The sequence below is a fragment of the Hyperolius riggenbachi genome, chromosome 5, assembly GCF_040937935.1.
Source record: "Hyperolius riggenbachi isolate aHypRig1 chromosome 5, aHypRig1.pri, whole genome shotgun sequence".
NCBI classification, from domain to species: Eukaryota; Metazoa; Chordata; class Amphibia; order Anura; family Hyperoliidae; genus Hyperolius; species Hyperolius riggenbachi.
In genome coordinates, this window is record NC_090650.1 from 29,031,149 (window position 1) to 29,042,614 (window position 11,466).

Below are 11,466 nucleotides of genomic sequence, written 5' to 3' on the forward strand. Positions count from 1 at the left end.
GCGTGTACCTAATTGATGTCCTTCCATTAGTATGTCTAGGCATCATATGCCTTGCACTGTAGCCTACTTTGAGGACAGCCCACCTTGTATGTGTGGCTGGGATCAGTCCACTTATATGAAATCAATAGGCTGCTTCCGAATCGTGCGCAGGGCAAAATAAAATAGAGCCTGCTGCATTTTTATGCATGTCACATCCAAATATCCTGCACAGAGGAGGACACTATACACTTGGGGGGGACACCGGCCGGTGGTTTGTTGTGTAGATTGGTCTAAGCAATATTAAACACTGCTGCTGTGTAATCGATCGAGCCCTTGCAAATGAGATTTCTCCAGCATTAACAATTGATTAATTTGATCAATTTCAGCTGGAAATCTATCAAAAGGTTTTCAGGCAACCATGTTGCAGCACCAATTTTCTTTTTATTTGATAAAATTATAAAATCGGAAGGTTGATCGGGCTGCAATATTGACTAATGTAGGGTACCCTAATTGTATAACCATCTTTATGGACAGGCAAGGCTATTATTATTATTATTTATATAGCACTTGCAGCCTGGAGATAGAGACATGGAAGCCCCGGGAGGAGAGACTGTGCAGGCAATGTGACCAGGGGGTCCTGGAGGATGAGGCCCACTTCCTGCTACACTGCAGCCAATACGCACCTGTGAGGACTGCCCACTTCCAAAAAATCTCTCTACTAACATGCTGGATTTCACTTTCACAGGTGAGGAGAGGAAACTCTACATCCTACTGGTGGGAAGAGGAAACAACGGCGCAAATAGCGGTCTGGTATGTCACTACCTCCGAGACAGACGAAAAGGGCTCTGGAAATTTGGCCGCACCATGCACCGAGGCCATAATGTGAATCATGGGTATAGCGGCGCTCAGACAGTAATTTGGGAGCCCAAATTACTATAAAAACGGCGTAATTCGGCTGCTAGTAATAGCTGGAAGTCAAATAACATATTTCTGCAGACTCCATGGTGGCCTGGAGGGGGAATAGTAATTAACACCGCCGGGACTTTTGCAGGAGCAGGGTGAGCTGCTTTTTGGCTTTGCCCTGCACCCAAATTTCCTGGTGCCTTAATTACATGAATGCCACTACTTGCCACAGAGAGGAACATGATACCCCTTATACTGCCCCATATACCCTCCACACCCCTATGGACTATATACCCCAGCCCCCTATACCCTACCCATACCTATAACCCCACAAACACCCCCTCCCATGCTAATGTTTTGCTTTGGCAATGCTAAATAAAGCCAATAAAGCTTTTTATTTTGATTTGCAGTGCTATCCACTACGGTGACTATGCCACCGTGCTGCCCCGAAGGAATGAATGAGAAGATGGAGAAACAGACACAGTCCAACCCGCTGAACTCACAGCATTGTGTCCCGTTCACACTGGGGATCGCAAAACACTAGCAAAATCGTTAGCGGTTTGCAGAGTGATTGTTTTTAAATTCCTCAAATGAACACAAATGCAATATTTGAGCGATCGTAGTTCTTTGACATTTGAACTGCGACCTCTCCAAAATCACAAAAAAGCGCTGCATGCACTTTGTTTCCAATTTCTGTGAATTGTAGGAAATCGCTGCAGTGAGACTCTTGCCATATACTATACATTACCCTAGCGCTTTTCAAAGCGCAAGTGATCATCAGTGATTCAAAGTGCTCCGGAAATCGCCCAGAAAGCTCCCCAGAGTGAATGGGCCCTAAAGGTGCCCATACATCTAGCGATTTTGTAGTGCAATCGATGATTCGATCATTTTATTGAATCAAGAAGGTATCGAGTGTGTTCTAGAATTCCCAATCGATGAAAAGTGGATGATTTCCTATCGACCAGCTTACTCGCTCGAGCAGGATGCAAGATATCAGCTACTGTTCACGTCATTCCATTGATTTTTGCATTCAGAGCATGGAGACACATTGGTCAAATCGAATGTGAATCACATAGGACATTGTTTGTAGTGTGTTACTAGTCAATTGATTTTTGATCAACCATACTAAAGTCAATCGCTTTGTCGATTGAATCAGAATCGCTAGATGTATGGCTACCTTAAAGGGGTTCTCTGGGGGGGAGGGGTGAAAATTAAATCTGACACTTACCTGGAGCTTCTATCAACCCCCTGCAGCTGTCATGTCCCGCGCCGTCCTCCTCCAATCACCAGTTCCACGCCGCCGCCACTGGCCAATTATTCGTCTAACAAGACGAATAATGCGTGCGCTCGTTCCCGTCATCGGGAGCTTACTGTGCAGGCGCAATGCGAAGTTTTCTTGTGCTGCGCAGTAAGCTTCCGATGGCGCGCGCAGCCGCAGTCAGCTGAGATACCGCGTTGGACCAGGGCCAGCAGCAGGAAACGGTGGAGGTGGATCGGAGGAGGACAGCGTGGGACATTACTGCTAAATGGAGCCGGTAGAAGCCCCAGGTAAGTGTCTGTTTTTATTTCCACCCTCCCCCCAGCTATAAACCCTGAGGATGTTCTCAGGAGCGCCACCTGCCGCCCAAACCAGCACATTCCGGAAAGAAAACAATCATTCTCTCCAGTTCTCTGCCTCTCCTCAGCTGCCACTGTGCCACAGTGGTTATTATTCCACTCCTCTGACGTCATTCCCCGGCGACTGCCAGCTCCTATTACTAGTTTCCTCTTACACAGGACGTCATCAGCGAGCGTCGCGCGTCGAGTAGTGATGCCTTTTCATCAGGTGATTGGCCCTCGTTGTCCAATAAGCAGTAGGCAGCTGTATTGGACGGCGGTGATTGGAGGGAGCTTCGCAGCTGTGTTTACATGAGGCGGAGGAGAGCGCTGACTGAGCGGGATCTCAGGTGTGTATGGAGAAGGACTACATATCCCAGCACTCCTCCGACTCTCTGACAGGCTGACTCTGCTGCTTCCATATCATATGGGGTTGTAGGCTCATCAGATCTGTATGCAGTCACACAGGGGAGCCAATCAAATGTCAGCCAGGCAATACCAGTGGGGAGTATTCATGCCAGGAAAATCTCCTCAGAGCCATGAGGGGAAAGCTGTGCTGGACAGTTCAGTCTACTAGCTGCCGATCAACCAGCTGGAAGCTGTACTATGGAGCTGGTGTTAAAGTGGATCTGAACTCAGAACTCCTCTCTGCTCTAATATATATATACAACAGCATAATAACCTTTAAACAAAAAAGTGTTACAGCTGATACAAATCCTAAAATCTGCACAGTTTCTACTTCTGGATTTATGGAAGCAGACATATTGTTTACAGCCTGTACTTTTAATTGGGCTTATCTGTCATAGGCAGTCATGTGACACAGGGGGGAGATCAAATTACAACTAGTGATTAGACACAAATGGGGAATTACACAGGCTAAACTTTTTACATACATGCAGGGTGCATTTCTGTTTTCCTTTTGTCCTGTGCAAGAGTTTAGGTCCACGTTAATGATTGACAGCTGATGGCTTTCATTTGTTAGAGCTGCTTCTATTTCCTGTCAGGGGAAGTTTCTGCTCCTCCCTGATGCCGAGGGCTCAAAGCTTGCAGACATTTAATGATTCTGTGTTTATATAGCGCCTACATCATCTTCAGCGCTTTACAGAAAACATGGTTATGTCACTGACTGTCCTCAGAGGAGCTCACAGTCTAATCCCTACCATAGTTTAGTCTAATGTCCTACTATATTATTATGTATTTATATAGTACTGAGATCTTCATATTTAAACATGTTCCTGTTATGTCTTACAGATGACTTGTAGATGAAGGACCTTTGGTATATAAAAGGTAGAGAATGTTCTTTGTTATTTCTAAGTTTGGATTATACATATGTGCCTGTGTACAGCGACTTGTCGTGTTTATTAGTTTTTTGATATAACCCCATTTTAAGATGCTAATACACAGTAGAGAGTAGACACGTAGAGTGGCACTAGATACCCTGGTGGGCAGACCCAAGGGGGTAGCAGGAGTTAGAAGCTGTGCCTCTGGATCATTCAGCATATAATGTGGTAACAAGAGAAACAAAATAGGGAACCGGGCACCAGCCAGCAGGAAATGCTGCACACAACACCTTTAATACATCCCCAAGGTTCCTGACAGATTATTGCAAAAGCCTGACAGCCGTTTCCCAGATAGAACTGCTTCTTCATAGGCAACAATAGCTATTGTTGCCTCTGCAGAAGCAGTTCTATCTGGGAAACGGCTGTCAGGCTTTTGCAATAATCTGTCAGGAACCTTGGGGATGTATTAAAGGTGGTGTGTGCAGCATTTCCTGCTGGCTGGTGCCCGGTTCCCTATTTTGTTTCTCTTGTTACCACATAAGATGCTAACACAGTGGAATGCGAAAGTTTGGGCAACCTTGTTAATCTTCATGATTTTCCTGTATAAATCGTTGGTTGTTCTGATAAAAAAAGTCAGTTAAATATATCATACTAGCTGATGACCCGGAATTGTCTGGGTATGTATTTGGCTGATGTCGGCTCCACCCACTTTTTCTAACCCTAACACACAAACACTCAATGACCAAGTTTGTGAGCTTTGGGGTCTTTGGCATCAATAATTTGTATATTCCCATAAAAATTAAACAAATCAGATAGGCTGTTTGTGGCTCCGTCCCTCTCCAACATTTGAACCCCAGTAACCTAATGACCAACTGTAGCAGGTTTGAGGCATCTGCTCTTAACAGCGTAAAAATAGCAGCAATTTAAATATTCCCCTTGAAAATCAACAGGTGAATTTTGATTGGCTATTATAACCTCCACCCACTTCCCTGATTGTTAATCAGTCACCCAGTGACCATCTGAACAAAGTTTGAGAACCCTGTCATTAACAGTGTAAGAATGGCTGCAGTTTATATTTTCCCAGTGAAATTTGTTTTTTTTGGCTCCGCCCACTTTTTTAACCTGGACACACAGTCACTCAATGAAGTTTGTAAGCATTGGGGTCCTTGACATCAATAATTTGTATTTTCCCAGTTAAATGAAACAAATCTGATTGGCTGTGGCTCTGCCCCTTTTAGGAATTTTAACCCCAGTGACCTAATGACCAACTGTACCAGGTTTGAAGCTTGTGCCATTAACAGTGCAAGAATGGCTGCAATTTAAATATTCCCCTTGAAAATCAACAGGTGAATTTTGTTTGGCTTTTTTAGGCTGCACCCTACCCTTAACAGTGAAGAAGGGCTGCAGTTTGCATTTCCCCAGGAAAATCTGTTTTTGATTCCACCCACCTATTGTAATCTTGACACACAGTCTCTCAATGAGCAAGTTTTGAGCTTTCTGGTTCTTGGTATCAAAATTGTGTGAATGGAAGCAGTTTATCCCGCAAAGAAATCTCATTGGCTGTTTGTGGCTCCACCCTTTAGTGAATTTGAACCCCAGTCACTTAATGACCGACTGTAGCAGGTTTGAGGCCTCTGCCATTAACAGTGTAAGAATGGCAGCAGTTTCAATATTCCCCTTGAAAGTCAATAGGTGAATTTTGATTGGCTGTTGTAGGCACCAGCCACTTTTCTGAATATTAATCCCAGTCACCCAGTAACCAACTGTGTCAAGTTTGAGAACCCTGCCATTAACCGTGTAAGAATTGCTGCAGTTTATATTTTCCCATGTAAAAAGTTAGTTGATTTTGGCTCCACCCACTATTTCTAACTTTGACATACAGTCACTCAATGACCACGTTTATGAGCTTTGGGGTCCTTGCATTTTCCCATTGAAATTAAACAAATCTGATTAGCTGTTGGTGGCCTGCCCCCTTTTCAGAATTTAAACCCCAGTCTCCCAGTGACTGACTGTACCGGATTTGAGGACTCTGCTATTAAGAGTGTAAGAATGGCAGCAATATAGATATTACCCTTGAAAATCAATAGGTGAATTTTGATTTGCTGTTGAAGGCTCCACCTACTTTCCTGAATATTAAATCCAGTTATCCAGTGACCAACTGTGTCAAGTTTGAGAACCCTGCCAATAACAGAATGTCTTAAATCAATCTAACAAATCTGATTGGCTGTTTGTGGCTCCACCCCCTTTAGTGAATTTGGACCCCAGTCACCCAATGACTGACTGTGTCAGCTGTGAGGCCTCTGCCATTAACAGTGTAAAAATGGTAGCAATGTAAATGTTCCCCTTGAAAATCATTAGGTGAGTTTTGATTGGCTGTTGTAGGCTCCACCCACATTTCTGAATATTAATCCTAGTCACCCAGAGGCCAACTGTGTCAAGTTTAAAAACCCTGCTATTTACAGTGTAAGAATGGTTGCAATTTTTATTTTCCCATGTAAAAATGTAGTTGTTGGTTCCGCCTACTTTTTCTATCCGTGACATACAGTCACTCAATTAACAAGCTTATGAGCTTTGGGGTATTTGGGATCGATAATTTGTATATCCCCAATGAAATTAAACAAATCTGATTGGCTGTGGCCCCGCCCCTTTCTGAATTTGAACCCCAGTCACCCAGTGACCAACTGTACCAGGTACCAGGTTTGAGCCATCTGCTATTAACAGTTAACCACTTCGCATCCAGACCTTGTTTTCAACTTATTGACCAGAGCAGTTTTGGCAGTTTAGCTATGTCCCTATTTAATCAGAAATAACTTTATCCCTACTTATGACACAGAAATGAAATATATATTGTTTTTTTTCAAGACAAACTAGGCTTTCATTGTATGCTATTTTTTTTCCTCAAACTATTTTGTTTTCTATGAATTTTAATGGGAAAACAAAGAAAAAAATAGAAAAAACATTTTTCTCAGTTTTACCAATTCCAGTTTAAAAATAAAAAGTGCTACTGTAGATAAAAAACATACATTTTGTTTGGCTATTCTTACTGCTTATCCCAAAACTTAGATTATGTTCCGGTCACAATTTATGGTGAAGATATTTGATTCTGAAATAATGCTACAGAGTGTGTTTTTCACTATGAATGAGAAAATAAAAGTATTTTTAATAGTAAAAATCAATCTCATTAGCTCAGGAAACATATATTCCCGTTCGCCAATTAGTCCTGCATCAGATAGTGCCAGAAATGTGAACAGGAGCAGTGCCCAATCCTGCACAGCACTGCTTCTGCTACAAGACGTATATCTACTGACCTGTGGCTTAGATGAAGTCCCAGAGGACGTATATCTATTGACCTGTGGACGAAGTGGTTAAGAATGGCAGCAATTTAAATATTCCCCTTGAAAATTAACAGGTGAATTTTGAGTGGCTGTTGTAGGCTCCACCCATTTTTCTGAATATTAATCTCAGTCACCCAGTGACCATCTGGGCAAAGTTTGAGAACCCTGCCATTAACAGTGTAAGAATGGCTGCAGTTTATATTTTCCCAGGGAAATTTGTTTTGGCTCCGCCCACTTTTTGTAACCTTGACACACAGTTACTCCACCCAGGTGTGCAGGGAGGAAGCGAGACCCCCAGAACATATCATCCCAGGTAGTAAGTGATCTGTGTACCAAGTTTCGTTCAAATCGGTTAAGCCGTTTTCGAGACACACACACCCACACCCCCACCACACACACAACACACAGTGATATTTGAGGAGTGAAATTAAGTTTATTGCATTTATAGAAAGTGCACAATAATTGTCTAAATAAAATTAGGTAGGTGCATAAATTTGGGTATTTAGAGTATTTAAGGGGGTCAATTGTAAGTTTTCCTCCTTTTTTTTTTTTTTAAATTTCTCTTAAGAGTAGTAACATGGGGGTCTCAAAATAACTCTCAAATGACCAGAAGACAAAAATTGTTCACCATCATGGTTTAGGGTAAGGATACAGAAAGCTGCCTCAGAGATTTCAGCTGTCTGTTTCCACAGAACATATTGAGGAAATGGAAAAACACAGGCTCAGTTCAAGTTAAGGCTCGAAATGACAGATCAAGAAAAATCTCAGATAAACAGAAGCGAGGAATGGTGAGAACAGTCACTGACAACCCACAGACCAGCACCAAAGACCTACAACATCATCTTGCTGCCATTCAACCATTCGGTGCACTTTACACAAGGAGATGCTGTATGCAGAGGAAGCCTTTTCTCCTCCCACAGCACAAACAGAGCTGCTAAGCACATTTGGACAATCCAGCTTCATTTTGGAATATAGTGTTGTGGACTGCTGAAACTAAAATGGAGTTATTTGGGCATAACAAGGGGCGTTATGCATGGAGGAAAAAACACAGCGTTCCAAGAAAAACACCTGCTACCTACAGTAAAATATGGTGGTGGTTCCATCAGGGACTGGAAATCTTGTCAAAGTTGAAGGACGCATGGATTCCACTCATTATCAGTAGATTCTGGAGACTATATCCAGGAATCTGTGACAAAGCTGATGCTGCGCCAGGGCAGGATCTTTCAACAAGACAACGACCCTAAACACTGCTCAAAATCCACTAAGGCATTCATGCAGAGGAACAAGTACAATGTTCTGGAATGGCCATCTCAGTCCCCAGACCTGAATATAATGGAAAATCTGTGGTGTGAGTTAGAGAGAGCTGTCCATGCTCGGAAGCCATCAAACCTGAATGAGCTATAGATGTTTTGTAAAGAGGAATGGTCCAAAATACCTTCAAGCAGAATGCAGACTCTCATTGGAACCTACAGGAAGCATTTAGAGGCTGTAACTTTTGCAAAAGGAGGATCTACTAAATGCTAATTCCATTTATTTTTTGTGGTGCCCAAACTTATGCACCTGCCTAATTTTGTTTAAACAATTATTGCACACTTTCTGTAAATCCAATAAACTTCATTTCACTTCTCAAATATCATTGTGTGTCTCTCCTATATGATCTATTTAACTTACATTTTTTATCGTAACAACCAACAATTTATACAGGAAAATCATGACAATTAACGTTACCCAAACTTTCGCATCCCACTGTATGCCACTCCCAGTCTTTACAGTAAAGGTGCGTGCACACCTTTGATTGATGTTGCCCATCTGGGATCGGTGCTCGATCCCTTTGGGTGACGCACTACAGACGCATGTCAGCTGTGTAGCCGACAATGCGTACTGTGGCTATGTGGAGGAGGCGCATAGCTACAACTAAGTTTAGCCAAGTGTGTGTACGAGCCTTAAAACTTATCCCTATAATAATGAAGCTGCATCTGTGCTGGTCCCTGCTTGAAAAGTGTGTTTCCTAAATAGACATAGAGTACAAGCATGAATGAGTACAAGTATAGCTTATACTGCACATTCTATGGTTGACAAAGCAATCTTTTAAAGAGAACCCGAGGTGGGTTTGAAGAATATTATCTGCATACAGAGGCTGGATCTGCCTATACAGCCCAGCCTCCGTTGCTATCCCAAACCCCCCTAAGGTCCCCCTGCACTCTGCAATCCCTCATAAATCACAGCCATGCTGCTGACAAACAGCTTGTCAGAGCTGGCTGTGTTTATCTCTATAGTGTCAGTCTGCTGCTCTCTGCGCCTCCTGCAGAACTCCAGTCCCCGCCTGCATCCCTTCCCTCCCTGCTGATTGGAGGGAAGGGACGGGGGCAGGGACCGGAGCTATGCAGGAGGCGGGGGAGCAGCTGAGACTGACACTACAGATGTTAACACAGCCTCACAGCACGGCTGTGATTTATGAGGGATTGCAGAGTGCAGGGGGACCTTAGTGGGGTTTGGGATAGCAACAGAGGCTGGGCTGTATAGGCAGATCCAGCCTCTGAATGCAGATAATATTCTTTAAACACACCTCGGGTTCTCTTTAAGATGGACTAAAATCAGTAGTTTTATAATGTTACATTTTCACCTAAATAGTATGAAGTCTTTGGATGGTCCAGAGGCTTCACATATCCTCCTTGACCCCAACCCTGCTGCCCTGGACCCTTTCAATCTTTGTGGCCAGGCTCCCGTCCATGTACAATCACGACCATGCTGCACATATGGAGTAAAAACTGTGCATGAGTGGCTTTGCACTACTGGGCATGCGCAGACAGTACTTGTGCATGTGCTGTATGATCAGACACTTAAACGGACAGGATCACGGCCAAAAGAGCATATCTGACAAGTTCTTCTCATCAGTGGACCCAAGAAAGCTCAGGGATGTCTCTGGACTATTCAGAGGCTTCCCTCTACTGAGGTATCCATTTTTAATGTATTTTTATTTCAGGTTCACTTTTACCCCTTAGCAGCTTCAAAGGAATTATCTCGTTTGAGATAAGTGTGCTGCTTTTGACCTCAGTCGGCAGAACTTGTTGTGCTGTAAATTCTTGGAATGCTTCGATGTCTCTCTGCTAGCAGAAAATATAGAAACCTTAAAGAGAACCAGAGATGAATAAATTCGATTCATACATTCCTGGGGCTTCCTCCAGCCCCATCAGCCTGGAGCGCTCCCACGCCTCCGTCCTCCGCTGCCTCTATCTGCCAGTGCCGGGTTCCATCATTTCGGCCAGTCGATGCAAGCGCAGTGTGCTTCCTCCGTACTGCGCATGTGTAAAGCAGGCGCCGGCGAGACGAGGGAGTCCCTGTGGACGCGAACAACTGGCCGTGTCCAGTGGAAGTGACGGGACCCGGTACCGGCGATAGAGGGAGCGGAGAACGGCGGCGTGGGAGCGATCCTTGCGGATGGGGCCGGAGGAAGCCCCAGGTATGTATTAAATCTTTTTTCATCCTCGTTCTTTTCTGGTTTCCTTTAAAGGGAACCTAAACTGAGAGGGATATGGATGTTTCCTTTTAAACAATACCTGTTGCCTGGCAGTCCTGCTGATCTCATTGACTGCGGTAGTGGCTAAATCACACACCTGAAACAAGCATGCAGCTAATCCAGTCTTACTTCAGTCTGAGCACCTGATCTGCATGCTCGTTCAGGGACTGTGGCTAAAAGCATTAGAGACACAGGATCAGCAGGAGAGTCAGGCAACTGGTATTATTTTAAAAGGAAAAATCCACGTCCTTCTCAGTTTAGGCTCCCTTTAAAGCCGAAGTCAACTGTTATTGTCTCACACTGCCACCTAGTGACAAGTGGCATTAAATACACATTACAGCAGTTCTAATTAGTAGCAGGGAAATGTAACAAATATGAAATAAAGAAAATGTGATAAAATAAATTGGCCTGGAGCACTTGGACACCTATAAATAAAATGGCTGCTAAAGGGTTAAAGGAAAACCGAGGTGGCTAGAAAAACAACAATAGCAGGTGCAGTACGCGGAGCAGAGCTTTTCAGCGCAGGAAGATTTGGGTGCAGCCGGCTCCACCATAGACTATTATAAGAATCACATCACACAGCGCTCAGTGAATAACGTCGGTGCTGTCAGAAGACGGAGCCGAAGTTGCTTTTAAAACACAATCATTCGGCCTCCAGCAATTGCTGGAGGCCGAATTATATCATTCCCCACCATCCATGGCAGCCTGGAGGGGGAATAGTAATTAACACGGCCGGGACTTGCGCAGCAGCAGGATCAGCCATATACCGGCTGTGTCCTGCGCCCAAGTCTCCCGGCGCCGATTTCAAATGTATGTGCCATACGGCCTTGCTTGTACATGACAGGGAGTGCAGCCT

General features: G+C 44.0%; 1 protein-coding gene across 1 annotated transcript in view; it reads left to right on the forward strand.

The window, feature by feature from the left end:
• The first annotated feature begins 2,721 nt into the window (after positions 1 to 2,721).
• GATAD1 (GATA zinc finger domain containing 1) overlaps positions 2,722 to 11,466 on the forward strand; it is a 23,766-nt gene continuing 15,021 nt past the window's right edge. The window contains exons 1-2 of the mRNA XM_068235273.1: positions 2,722 to 2,828; positions 3,730 to 3,765. The gene's annotated coding sequence lies outside the window, so the exon portion shown is untranslated. The remainder of the gene's footprint in view (positions 2,829 to 3,729; positions 3,766 to 11,466) is intronic.